Raw genomic sequence first — 13,868 nt, 5'->3', positions numbered from 1 at the left:
CCGAGTTCCAAAATCAGAATTTTTCTTTTTATTAAAAAAGGTAGAAGAAACACAGTCTCCATAGATGTCCTTTTAATGCTCTCTTTTATTACCTTACTGTGATAGACCTCTCCTCCTCCTTTTTTTCACTCCTACTTGACAAGTAATCCTAGCCTACTAATCCTGACCCTTAAACTCTGCTGCATTATAATTAACTTTCAGTGTCTCATGACTCTGATTTTTATGTATTAAGTGCATGCCTTGTTATCCACTCAGTACTGCATAAGACACCAGTTTGAAAAAGAATGAGATCCAGTGCTTGGGAGCTAGAAAGATGTCCATGAGACAAATAAACTCTATTTCCAGTATGTAATTGATATTAAGGGTTAGTTTATACTGAGAAATTTAATCTGACCAAATGTTAAAAAAATGCTTTCCAACTAAATTCACAGACTTACTCTAAATCTCAACTGATTTAGGTTGCAAGGATTTTTTTGCTTGTTTGTTTAACTGAATAGTTTTTAAAAAAATCACCTAAACAATTGTAATTTTAATCTCAGGATGTGAGTCAGCTGGCATGTAGGCCTTCTTGCATGATCCATTTTTAAGGTGATGATTTTCAACAGAAAAATTATGGGCTTTTTTATCAAAAAGAAAAGTCTGAATTCGGTATACCTACTTTTAACAGAGAAGCTGAATGACTCAAGGGACCGAGGTACTTTCTTCTTGTAAGCACAGAATCAAATTCACCATGTTTAACACTAGAATTAAGCTTGCATTTAAAATTATAACTTCTATGGCAAACAGAGCAGAGAGGGCAGGACCTTACATTTCTTGAAGCATGAGCTCCAAAACCAAAGTGTTTTTTCCAAATAAGTCAGCTTATTGTTATTTTCCCAGGTTTTGATGGCAGCACAGAAGAGTGGGATATTTAATGTCTTGTTTCCGTAGGAAATACCATGTTATCTTTAGAACAGCAGATGTCATTTTTTCAGATGAGAAAGGTGCGTCTTAATTCATTTTGCTAAATAGACTTATGGCTTTATTGGCAGGTTGTCAGGAAAATTAAGTGAAAATGACAATGTGTTTGTCAAAGTACAAAAAACTTGGATTTAAAACATCTCCATGAGAACTCTGCATTTCAAACCATTAGTCTGGAAGTTTTTCTTTTTTCTTGGTTTTGGTTGAAATGAAAAGCAGAGAACAGGGCCTAAAATTCAGAAGAGCTCAGCTCATTCCTTGTTGAGGTCTGAGGAGTAGGTCGCTGTATCTGTGTATTGCTAAATACTGACCTATCTTGTCAACTACACCCCTATTTAAAGACTCAAAACAAAGAGGGACCTCTTGAAAAACTTTGGTCCAATTGTGGATGCTGGAAATCTAGGCTTTGGTAGGGCCAATGAAAAGTCTGAGATTTGTCTGGGGAGAAGAGCAGGTGAAAAGTAGTTGACCATTTAATTTCAAGAAAGCCCAAGCACAGCAATGAGTGGAAGTGGGAAGTAAAGAACAGTTTTGTGGGCCTACAGGAGCAGCTAGCAGCAATCAAAGGATAGTGGAGCCTATTAATACAGATGTAGGCTAAGCCTACATTTCCTTGAAAATAGGGTTGTTACTCTTTTGGAAAAAGCAAGAACTCTCAAAAAGCCACAGGCATGAAAGAAAGTAAACAAACAGTGTGAGCACTGGGTCGGTGGGAGAAGGGTGAAAGGTTGTCTAGCTCGAAGTATGCAAGAGAGGACAGACTGGTAAAAGCAAAGCATTGAATGATGTGGGGTGCAGGTAGCAGTTAGAGCCAGCCACCAGGGCAAGGAAGGAGCTGACTGAATTGTCTTTCAGCACGATCATTAACTCATAGATTCACAGTGTGCTTAGGCAAATCCAGAGCTTGAATTGAAGGGAAATTGCCTTGTTAAAACAAAGAAAGGGGTTGAATGGCTGGGGGACAAAAGGGAAGGGAAGTTCCTCTTTCTACTGTCCTTCAGTGGCAAATTTCCCTTCCCTTTTTCATTCTCCTCCTCCAGGGCTCCTAATTGTGGCCACCTGCCCTTGATGAAAAAGGCTCAGTGGAAGCCTGTAGGTAAAGAAAGAGTTGCTGCAGAGGAAATGTCTCCACGCAGTCCTGGGTTGAGAGGGCACAGTTGCCCCTCACAACAGTATGAAACTCTTGTGACTTCATTGACCTCATGAGCATTATTTGTGAATAACACTGGTGTGTGGGAAGCAAGGCTCTTGGGAGCCTTACAGCTTCATCAGGCCAGCTGCAGAGCTGGGCAAAGCTCTCAAAATGCTCCAGGCCTGACATTCCTCCCCCTTCCACAGACCACAGCGGCAGTTTCCCTCTGTGAAGGCTGCAGAATAGGGCCCATAACTATAGAATATTTGGGGAGATTTGTCTATCCAAAACCAGTAAATTTTCTGAAAAAGGGAAATGAAGTTAGTTTCCTACTTGTTTGTATCTCTGTGACTAAGAGCTCCTATGATAAATGCTTCAGACAGTTGTTTCTCTTCAAAATGAAGGTGAACGCCCATGAGCTAGCTTCTTTAATTTAAACTGAGCTTGGTCTGAAAGAACTATGGCAGACAATGCACGTAACAACCACTTAGTTCTTGGCAAAAACAGAAAGTTTGGGGGTTTTTTAACTGTAACCTGATTTAAAATATGAATAGTGCATATGATAGTGGTGTGCAGCATGTCTTGTGTTGCTCCTAAAGGAATTCTCTCACAAATTTTCAGAATAAATATTAACTCTGCTACATTCTCTGTTTCAGGACTGATATGAGCAGAGTAAAGGAGACTGCAGCAGAATAATTTTGTTTGAAATTTAAAGCCTGTATCTCTGAATCTAAAAAAATGGGAGCCACTGAACAGTGAATGCACTGTAGTAACAATTAACCATCTTTCTGTTCACATGAAATCAGAAAAAGACTGTTTTTTTAAATCTTTTGCCACTGAGAGCTTTTGCCAAAATGCTGGAGGTGTAATATAATCCCCCATAATTACATGTTTTGAGATAGAGCATTCCTTGGCTGTTTATATGGATTAAAACTGACTTAGAATGCTAGAAGGCATTCTAGCCATAATGGTAAACTAATTAGCAATTAATACTGTGTTATAGTTTAAGAGTCATTGTTCTGTTATACTTTGTCATTAAAGTACAGATTTTCAAGTAAGCTATGAATGACTATTCATAGAGTTTTATCTCATTACAGTGGTAATTCTTTGTTCCTTTACAAACAGAAGAAAAGTGTCATGGAATAGCAATTAAGGAAAAACAATGTTGCACTATGTGCAACTTTGCTAAGTAATTTTATAAAAGTCACTACTTACTTTTAAAGCTGTGACAATAATTAAAAAAAGGGAAGGATCAGATCTTTATTCAGATTTCAGTTGCCCCTGCAAAAGCTCTGTGTATATATAAATTGACCAACAGTTTGTTTTACAACAGCATATTTCTCTCTGTTAAGGTTTTGGAATCCTGGAATGGCTAGACAGATATCATAAAACAATACTTCATAGATTTACCCTTATATAGATCTATCCTGGCACATTTTTTTCTAATGATAGGTTAATATGTTTAGTTTACATCAGCTGCCAAGTACGAGTACTTCTCTGAACTGTATCCAAACTGAATATGTCTAAACTAAGATATAAGGCCATTTTTTCTATTTACTTCAGTAGGGTTGGGATCAGGTACTTATTGAATCTTCAAAGTCAGATTGGAAATCCTGTGCAATCATATCTTCTTACCTTCATACCTTCCTGAGCTGATTCCAGCCCTAGAACTGTGATATTAGAAATATCTGAAAATGTTTGGAGAGAGGTGATCCTGATGTGGTTCTTTGAATTTGTTAATGCATCCAAGTTGTTGATTTCTGAGAATCTAGAGAATGGACTCTAATACTGTGTTTTCACTGGTTTTGTGTTAGTGTTTCATTCCTTGTATTTAATGGAGTTACCATTCTTTGGTGTTATACTGAAATGACAGAAAAAATCAGGTTTATGGGCAAATATGGTAACTGTCTGACTCCCAGTTCTGATAATCATTGTTACATCCTGTCTGTTTTACTAGCAAAGACTATTCAACAGACAGAAGGAAGGCAAGAGCTTTGAAATAAAACCTTTAGAAATATGTTTTTCCATGCTCTATTTGCAGATATGACTTGGAAGACTGGAAGAAACAGATGAAAGAGAAGCCTTGAATTTCATTCCAAGTCTTGGCTGTCAGCTTAAGGTACAAGTGTCTGTCTGTAAAATATTGTTAGTTAAAGTGCTTAGGAGTTCAAATAGAAAAAAAAAAACTTGCATAGAAAGTCTCTTTTTCCTAAGTGCACTCCTGCCTAACAAAAAATGGGTTCTTATCAGATAACAATTCTGTTCTTGCAACACAGGTTTGATGTTTTCTTAACACCTTGGCTGGAGTTCCTGCACACCAGCCAACCTTCTGTAGATCCCCAAAGGACTTCTCACAAGGGAAGTCGCTCTCTAAGCAGGTCCCAGAAACCCTGCTGAAAACATCTGACATAAGAATTTGGGGTCTGGAGACTTTTGGAGGAAGTCAAAGGAAAGGAACGAGGTGGGAGAGTGCACAGGTGTTGTCTTCAGAGGTCTAGACTAATTGAACTTAGGCCTTCCAAGAAAAACAGACAGACCTGGATTATTTCCAACTAATGTCATGCAAAATATTCCTAATGAAAGGCAAAACTGCTCACAATTAAATGTTTTCCACATTTCATTATAAGTTTGAAGACGGTCCAATTTTTATGAAGAAGGGGGAGGAGAACTGCTGAAGCACACAAATTCTTAATCGGAGATTGGCCAGCTTATGGTGTCCCCTCATAAACATGTAAAAATGCACCTCACTGAAGTAAAAATAGTTTGTTCCCCCCTACACCATCCCCAATATTTAGCATAAAGGAAAATATGGAGAGCATGAAACCACATCACCAAATAGCAAAAGGTCATCTCATAAACATGTATAACTTTCTCACTGTGCAGTTCTGAAAAAATGTAGCTTGCAAATTGTGTTGCAGACTGCATTTTGCAAGAAAATTCTGTGGGGTTTGCACAAGTTCACGGTATCATTCTTCAGTTTCCCCCTTTTTTCTCAGTTGTGGAGGAAAAGGAGTCAGTGTTCTGCTCTGCATGGTTTGAGTGGCTTTCCCATCTCCCCCTGCAACATTACGAAGCTCTGGGTCACGGGAACTGCAGCAGTGCTTGTTTTGTGTGGGGGCAAACTACTGGAACAAGTAGAGAACTGCCACATTAATTCATTGATTACTGTGGCATGACATCGCTGCTGCTGTATCAGAAGTGCTGTGGCGAGGTGCAGAGGAACCCCAATGCTGCACCACAGCATGAGGGTTTGTGTGTGCAGACTTCTCTCTCCATCCAGCCCGAGGACTTGCTATGTAGTAGGGAGGGGCTCAGTGTAGTTCAGAGAAATACCAGCCGAGCCCAGTTGTTCCAGTGGGCCAGGTACTGGCTTGGAAGTCAGGAAGCATGGTTCATTCTTTGTCTCTTAGTGCCTGCATGAGCTTGACTGAATTTTCATCTCAGGCTTTATCTGTCTTACTCAATTCTGTTCTGAAGACTCAGATCTCAGAGGTATTTGAGCATTATTAGGTGCGTGTAAGTGTTTAAGGATGGTGGAGTTCTCGGAGGCAAGGATCTTACTTGCATTTTACTGAAGGCCTTCTGCTTGGTGCAATACAGAGCTATGCAAAAATAATGAGCTTGTTCCCAGGGAGCCTGCTTACAGGCCAGAAGCTGTTTGTCTGTGTTAGTGCATCAAGCTAGTGCGTATGTTTTTCAGCATGGTTGGTTAGGCCAAACAGTGTCCCAAAATCATATACTTATACTGCTGTCCTTTCTCAGTCTGCTTGAGTGTCTCTTGCAAGGCTACACTGTGCCATATAGACCTGCAAGTAGAAGACTTTGCCCGGTAAGTCCCCCATCTTCTCTAAGGGGCAGTTCTGTCATACAAATAGTAAAACACCTCAGTATGATATACTTGCAGGAGACACTACAAATTCTATCATGGGACCATAATAGGTAATAGCACAATTTCCATTGAAGTTCTTAATTCAGAACCACTGAACATTAAATTGAATCGAACCCTACTTGTTCCAAGGTAGTTTAATGTGGCTCCTGTTGCTAACCTGGATTTAAACTTTTGTCCTCAATTAGGTTATCATTTAATTTGCTTCATTTAACCAGTAGAGGAAAATTAAAAGCAGGTGTTTCCTTTATCAAGCATCTATTGTTATGCTGTCTTTTCTCTTGTGAGTTACAGTCACAGCATTTTAAATAATGAATCAGGATCTCCTTTCTCCTTTCAGAAAAGTCTAGTGTACACTAGAGGAGTGGAATGAAGCAGGTTCTCTTACTGGTTGCTGTCATAATGGATAAAGCTTTCCCATAAACAGGGGAAAAAGAAAGGCAGCACCAAACTTCTATTTATCATCATTGTATCTTGGTGGTACTTGCAATTTCCTGTGGCTACTGTGACTAATAAAAAAGTTCCCAGAATAAAGGAGCAGAAGCATAGCTCTGGCCCCAGAGCATAGCAATGGTATCCCAGTTAAACCTGAACTCCTTTCACAAAGTTATAGAGCTCCCCTAGTTAACTGCACAGAGCTGTGTGAAAGGTAAGGAAGATTGTTGCATTGTTTGGCTGAACAGTGATTTGTTTCCCAGTTCAGCCATGATGACAGACTCCTATTTGGATTCTGTTTAAATACTATGTTAGTCTTCTATGAAGAGCAGTGGTTAATCATGGGCTGCAGAAACAGAAGCTTATAGTGAATTTGAGATAGTCAAAAAAACAGCCAATTTGCTTCATAAATTACTTCAAAGTCATTCAGAGTTTGAAATATATGAGATTTAAATGGCGTTAAGATATAGTCACCATGATCAAAACTGGTGGGTATCTTAAGTGAAGAAAAAGTGGATGAATTCCGTGGTACCTACCATGACTTGCAATCTACCAAAGAAGTTATATGTATGCTAAATGTTTATATCAAATCAGTTCATTGTTGTGCATACATTTGAAACACAAGAGCTTAAAGCCCATCTTGGAGGACACTAATGGGTCCTAATACTGGAAGCTCCCTGTAACTGACTGAGGAGAGGGTGACTGAAACAGCCTTTTTTGATTATTCCAAGCAGAGAGCAAACAGTCAAGTCTAGGTGTTTTCTGAGAATTCTTGCTGGCTGAGGAGTTATTAGCCATGCCAAACATTTGATTAACACTGACTTAGGTTGATTTTCCACTAGCAATGGGTAAATTTAAAAAAGGTGAGTGGTTTCATTCATTTTAGTAAAGGATGTTTATCAAGACCTTCCCAAAATTCTGCAAGATAGAAATCTTCTGAGATTAGATACTTGGAAAACTCTTGCTTAAGCCATAGGAAATTGAGTGTGATCATTTCTTTATGAACCAATTTGATCACTGGCTATCTCTTTGTTATTCAAGTGAAAATCTGCCAGAAGATTTACCAAATGCTATACTCAGTTCCATAATATACTCCACCGATTTCAACTGAAGCACAGCAAAACTGGGACCAGAACATGGTCCATAATTCTCAGTTTCACTTCTTTGTGAGAAGACATATTGGGCTGTACAACTAACACAATTGTGTAGGTCTTTAGGGATGGGGAGTAGCACTTGTGACTGATAAAATTCTACTTGCCTTGCTAACATCACAGTCATGCTGTTAAAATGGTGGTTTTCTCAGCCTGCTGTGGTTTGAAACACTAGCTTACATTTCACAGCAGTTGACCTTCATGATGCAAAACAATGAGCAGTGGCACCATGGAAAAGTCCCAGAATACAATTCTGTTTAAAAGAAACAAAACAAAATCTGATCCACTGGTAATCTTAGAAGTTATTTAATCTAGCAGGACAGAAGACTGCTTCAGTAGCAGTGTTTAAAGACTTATGGCCCATATGCCAGTCCTTACGGTTTTGAAGTACAAATGAGAATTCAAAAATTAAATCCCCAAAGAGATTTTTTTTCCCCTTTAAATGCTTTACCTTACAAAAAATTAGTTTTGTGTATAGGTAAACGCTGACTGCAGTTTTGCTCTGAGGCTTCCACTTTTTCAGGCTAGATTCATATCTGCAAACATTTTTAGCACAGCACATGCATGAATAAGCACAAGGAAGGCTGTGCAAGTGCCACGTTTCTGTTCCACTTCTTTTTAAAGCACATTCCATGCTCATGAAAGCTGCTAGGCTGATGAACAAGAAAGGCAAGAAAATTCTGTGCCCTTGTACATATTTTGCTTTGTAATGTCAGTTTAAACATTTTTCCCACCCTGTCTCACTAACATGTATCAATCAAAAGGGAGCTCTTCTATAGCTCATAGTCTTTTTCTTATGCCCATGCCATCATTACCTTTTGCGCTGAGTTTGCCAGCATGTGGGTAATTTTATTTGGAAATGGAGAAATGGGTTTGCTTGCTCGATCGGTCTGTTTGTGCGCGCACGGTCTGCCACACTGAGACTCTTATTCAGCAAAGCTTCCTAAGTGTATACTTCAGTCTACCCATGGTAGTGAAACTGTTAAAAACGTGCTTAACTGTAATCAGATGTTCAAATTCAAAAGGATTTAAACATCTGCTTCTCATTAAGTGCATGCTTAAGAGCTTTGCTGAATCAGGGCCTTAGCCGTTAGGAAATAAACAGAGACCACCAACTTATTTTACATACACTCTTGAAGAGTGTTCAGATAGATAGTAATGACTTTCAGTCAGTACTGACCAGGGTTGGCTTTGAACTGCTGACCTGGAGGTGAAAGGCTTGTATCCTATTACCAGTCCCTGGGGCAAACCAGTCTTACTTGTTTTCAAATATTAATGAATTCAATCAAGTCAAAATGTAGCCCCATTGATTGCCTTTCCCCAGTATTTTTCCTGCGTCGGCATCAGTAACTGATGCTGCTGTAGAAAATCTTCCGGAATCAGTGCTGTCCACATTTCTCTGGTTTAAATCACTTGCATTGTAAGCAGAGTCTTAATGACTGGAACAGTTGTTTAGTTTCTAGAAATATTTAGAAATGGACCTTTCCACAAATGTTGATAGTAGCTGTTCATCAAGGAAAACACAATTCTGTAAGGGTCTAATGAATTATTTAGGTATCTATTCTCCTTGTGATATGCAGACATAACTCTCACTGACACTAATAGGAGATTCATATGCATGCCAGGAGCAGAGAAAATCCCTGGAGAGTATTTAGACAATATTCCTTGAAGGACTGGGAGAAGGAGAGGAGGTGTGGAGGAAAATCACTGATGAAAACAAAAATTTGTCATTTTTCTACAGAGGATATGTGTGTTTTTATTTTAAAAATACAGTGGAGACCATTAACTAACAAATATTTAAAATTTCATTTGCATCTCTAAAGGTATAGCTTACATGCAGGCCACACACAGACCTCCATTTGTAGAGGCACACTGATACCAAGAAAAGCAGATATTCCTCGTAAGTGGAAACTTTATTTTCAGTTTTGGATATTTGACTTTGGGGAACCTCTGTTTCCAACTAAGGAGGCTTATGGAACCATGACTACTGTCTGAAATCTGGGGTTACTTTTTTGACATCGGATATAGATGGACATTCGGTTTGCTGAGTCAGGTGAGAATGGCATAGGTCAGATGTCAGGAAGGCCTTTTCTTAGTAGGATTTGTTCGGTCCTGGGCAACCTATGCGCAGAGGTAACGGGGACATCTGGAACCTAGGCCATGGCACGGATGAGATCTGGGTGCTCTGGCAAGACATGTAGACAATTTAATTTTTGTTTTATTTTTTTCAAGCCATCCTAGAGAGCCGTCCCTCTAACAGTGCTATATCTGAGGCAATTCAGTCCGCTTTAGTAGAAATGCCACCAAAAATCATGGTAAAATCATAGTGGACATACTCCTTTCCCTGCCTCTGCTGCTTCTCCTCACCAGATCTGTCCTGCCCTATACAGCTCAGCCAGGAGGCCCTCCAGCTGTATCAGGCGTGGATCCAAAAATCCTCAAACTTAGCTTTACCACTACACTCTGGTCCTCAGACTGGTTATTTGGCAGCAGGGCAGAGCTGCTGTCTAAACAGGGCTTCCTGGGGCTTTTGTTTGTTTGTTTTGCTTGCTTTTCCTCCGTTTGTGTGTTCTGCCATGCTCTGACCAGGGCCTGAGGAGGGGGTGATGCAAGGCAATGTCTTAGCTGAGGCTTGTGGGGTCCATGCTTGCTGCATTTTATGTATATTAGAGTTGAAGTCCCCTGTCCCTCTGTGTCCTTCTGGTGCTTGAGGTATCTGAACTCTTCCTGTAAGTTGTTTCCAGGCAGGTTTACAGTTTATAGGGGGAATTAAGATGCCATTGGTAAATGCTTCTGGCAAATGGCAGTAAGTAATCCGCAATGTCGAGAAGGTTGTGGTGACCTTCTGCCTGTGCACACCTGGCAGGAGGGCAGCACTGAAGGAATTATCACTCGGTGCTTCTTTGGGGTTTTCTGGCTCTGCAAGCAGTCTGGCCCTTGCTAATCTTAGGTGCTGTAACATGAGGAGGCACACGATCTGTGGCCCGAGAAGCATCTTCAAGTGGGTAGTATCTCTTTACTGTAAACACTTCCCATCAGTTCTGGAAAACCCCAAAATAACAATAATGCAAAGTTGCTGGAAAAGCAAAACTGACTAGAATTTGTGTCCTGACACAAAAATAAGTTGCAGCAAAATGTGACACTTTTTAGGAGAAAAAAAATGTAAAAAGGCAGACCAAATTCCTGGCAAAAAATATATGGGATTATTAAAATGTTTTAATTAATCAAAGATTATATCAGTCATTCACAAAAGGACATCTTGAAAATTTATTATCTTATCTTGACAGCGTGTCTGTTGCAGCTGGAAAATTACCAAACCAAATGCAGAGGATAAGGACCCTCACCTATAGGCATGATGACATGTCTAGGAATGAAAGTTTTCTAGCCTGAAGAGACTGCAGTTCACTTTAACCAAACTTACTTTCCAAAAACATTCATAAGGTTGATAAATTCCTCTACCAGCTATTTTATCATATTTTATATACTGCTGAAGATATTTACTACTTTCTTCAATGCTGGATTTTCAGGTTGATGTAAAAGAACATGAAGGAAATGTCATCACTTTAAAAAAGGTCTCTTTAATAAAAACTGAAAAACCTTTTTATGAGACGTTAATTTGGTTGTGCTGGATCACTAGATTCAGTTCTGGGTTGTGACTTCCATTTAATTTAATTGGCCTGTCTTTTCACTACAATTCAGAGAAAAATGAGCAGAGCCCATGTGAGGGAAAAAAAATCACAAATCAACAATAGTAAAACTTTTTTTGGCTCTTTTTATGAATGACAAACATTCTATGATTAAACTGATATTTTTGTTGAAATGTTTTAGATTTTAGTAGAAAAAAAGTCCTTTTTCTCCTCCACCTCCCCCAAGCCAATATGCTTTCTTTTTTGAGAAAGAAAATACTTCTTTTATAGAGTTAAACTTAAATTCTCGTGGTGCTTCATTGTAAGTAGGTATTTATCCACTTACATTGTTTGCTTCTGGTTACGGTCTTTACAATACTTTGCTCTATAAAAAAGAAATTTTGAAATGATATGGTGTAACTAAACTGGAGACTCAAAACACTACAACTTGCTATACAGTTATGCCATACTCTTTCCTGGCTCCAAAACAGAAGCAAATGCTGAAGGAGAAAAAAATGAGATTTTGAAGTGTCTGACCGGAATGTATTTAACTGGACTGGAATGTTGGTGGCTTTTAAACTGGTTCAGATGGAGATACAACAACGTCAGGTAGAGTAGTGCAGTCCAGTAGCCCATTCATTTTCACTTTGTGAATAAAAGATGCACATTTAGCTGTTAATGAAAGTAATAGAGGTCATTTGTAATCAGAATGATTTGTTTTCTCAAGGCTTACAGTAGGCATTCAAGTAGGTCAGCTGAGGCAGTGTCGACAGTGCAGCACTTGTATGCATCAGTATTGATGTCCTTTAACTTGAGTAAAGAACCATTTTATTATAAAGATATAGGGAAGAGGGACAGGGCTAAATATTTTCAGTCAGTCCTGCTCAAAGATACCAATGCATCTTTGAGAACTTTGCTGTCAGTAGATCTGCCTAACAGCAAGGGGGATACTCCGCTGTCACTGTCTGACCTTTTGCTCCTCTACAGATTGTGTAGCCTGCTCCTTGCAAAAAGGCATATTCAGAGCATGCTGTCAGCGTAAGAAGGGTGGGCAGTCACCCAAGCCAGCTACAAGGCTCAGCGCACAGCTATGGCCCAGCTTCCTATTCTGCTGCGCCAGGCTGCTGCTGCTGCAGGACAGGCACACAGCCTTCAGCAGCGGTCATCGTCATCGCCCTCGGCCCCTTCCCTCTGCTGATGGAGCAGCAAGCCTGGCGCTGCCCCAGCCTCTGCCTTCTCCCCTGCCCCTTCCCATGACGAGACCACACTGGGCTTGCATCTCCATTGTGCAGGAGACAAAATCCAGTTTTCCTTGTACTTCTGGAAGCATGGTGCTACTTTCAGCGGCAGCCCCTCTGCATTTGGTGGGCATGAGCCCTCCACGGATCTGCTGACTGTACAGTGCATGACTGGGCTATGCAAAAACTTCGATGCAAGTAAATCCCTCCCCCCCATTTGTCTCTTTGCAAAAAGAAAATGAATTTACATCACTAAATTTGGTCTGAGGGGGCTTTTTTCAGGGTGAAGGATTTACTCAAACCTGTTTTCTAGATGGGGGTTTCAATGGTTTGGTCTATGTCTCCTTAACAAAGATATATGCTAGGATTAAAGGATCTTGAGTTAACCTCCCCGGCTTATTTTAAATGCACTCTTTGTAAAGTACACATCAAAAGTGTCATGAACTCTCTCTCACTCTGGGTGGTAAGGAGGGTGGAGAAATGTTATAAACAAAGTAATACAGGGTAAATTGTAATCTAAGAGGCAAATTTTTTCCTATACAAGGCAGCTGAACCAAAAATACACTCCCTAGCTGCAAAACCATACTAAAGAGGCTAATGCTTTATTATTATCATTGCTTTACTGTTATGCTGCTTCAAAGCAGTATTTCATACCCTTCTGGGAAAAAAAGGTTAGACAGAAATAGACTTTATATGGAACTGAGGCTTGCTGAGCACTGCTGCTTGCTTCTGAGAGGTGAAGCTGCAGGTGGCTCACAGGTTGGCAAGTATGCTGTATTTAACACTGCCCAGCTTCTGTAGTTTGGCTTTATGGGTTAGAGAGTCACTAACTTCTATTTACCTTATGGCAGTTCCCAAGACACTCCCTTAAATACCAGTCTCTGGTTTTGCTTTCCTACACTTGTCAAATAACAGATTTGGAACAAATTGTGTAATGGCGCAAATGCAATGCATAATTATCTACCTTGCTACCAGAAGACAATGATAATTATGTTTTTATTTTAAATCACACAATGGAGATGGCTTTGTTTCTTATAGTTCTAGTGTTGCTATGACCATAATAACACTCTAGGCATCTCGTTCAGAAATGTGGTTTAATCTTTTTCTTTTTTTTCCCCCCCAAAGAAAATTTTAGCCTGAGAAGCAGAAGGCAGATAAACACCTTACTTTACACATTGGCATTTGCAATACAACGGGACACAGAGCAACAGTTGCACATACTGGAAAATATATATGCATTTTTTAATAAAAGCCTAGATAAGATGTGGGAGGTTTCAAACTAAGGACTGAAGAATTAGTCTTTTAACAATATCAGAATTTGTATTTAAATGCCCTGCATATTTCATGCACTAAAAAGTACTTCTTGCCTCAATCTCAAACTGCAGTGTTTGCATATTGAATACTCAGCAATATTTCAAGGAAAGAATAAGTACAATATGG

At 39.6% G+C, this 13,868-nt stretch overlaps 2 long non-coding RNA genes across 2 annotated transcripts in view; one reads left to right on the top strand and one right to left on the bottom strand.

The window, feature by feature from the left end:
• LOC112997342 (uncharacterized) overlaps nucleotides 1-13,868 on the bottom strand; it is a 240,492-nt gene that overhangs the window by 25,707 nt on the left and 200,917 nt on the right. The window lies entirely within an intron of this gene.
• Nucleotides 1-13,868, top strand: part of LOC112997339 (uncharacterized) — a 325,493-nt gene that overhangs the window by 189,809 nt on the left and 121,816 nt on the right. Inside the window, exon 5 of the long non-coding RNA XR_010388544.1 lies at nucleotides 4,134-4,211. This is a non-coding gene — a long non-coding RNA (uncharacterized LOC112997339). The remainder of the gene's footprint in view (nucleotides 1-4,133; nucleotides 4,212-13,868) is intronic.

Source organism: Dromaius novaehollandiae, chromosome 3, assembly GCF_036370855.1.
Source record: "Dromaius novaehollandiae isolate bDroNov1 chromosome 3, bDroNov1.hap1, whole genome shotgun sequence".
NCBI classification, from domain to species: Eukaryota; Metazoa; Chordata; class Aves; order Casuariiformes; family Dromaiidae; genus Dromaius; species Dromaius novaehollandiae.
The sequence above is the reverse complement of the archived record's forward strand: the minus strand, read 5'-3'. Positions and strand labels throughout refer to the sequence as shown.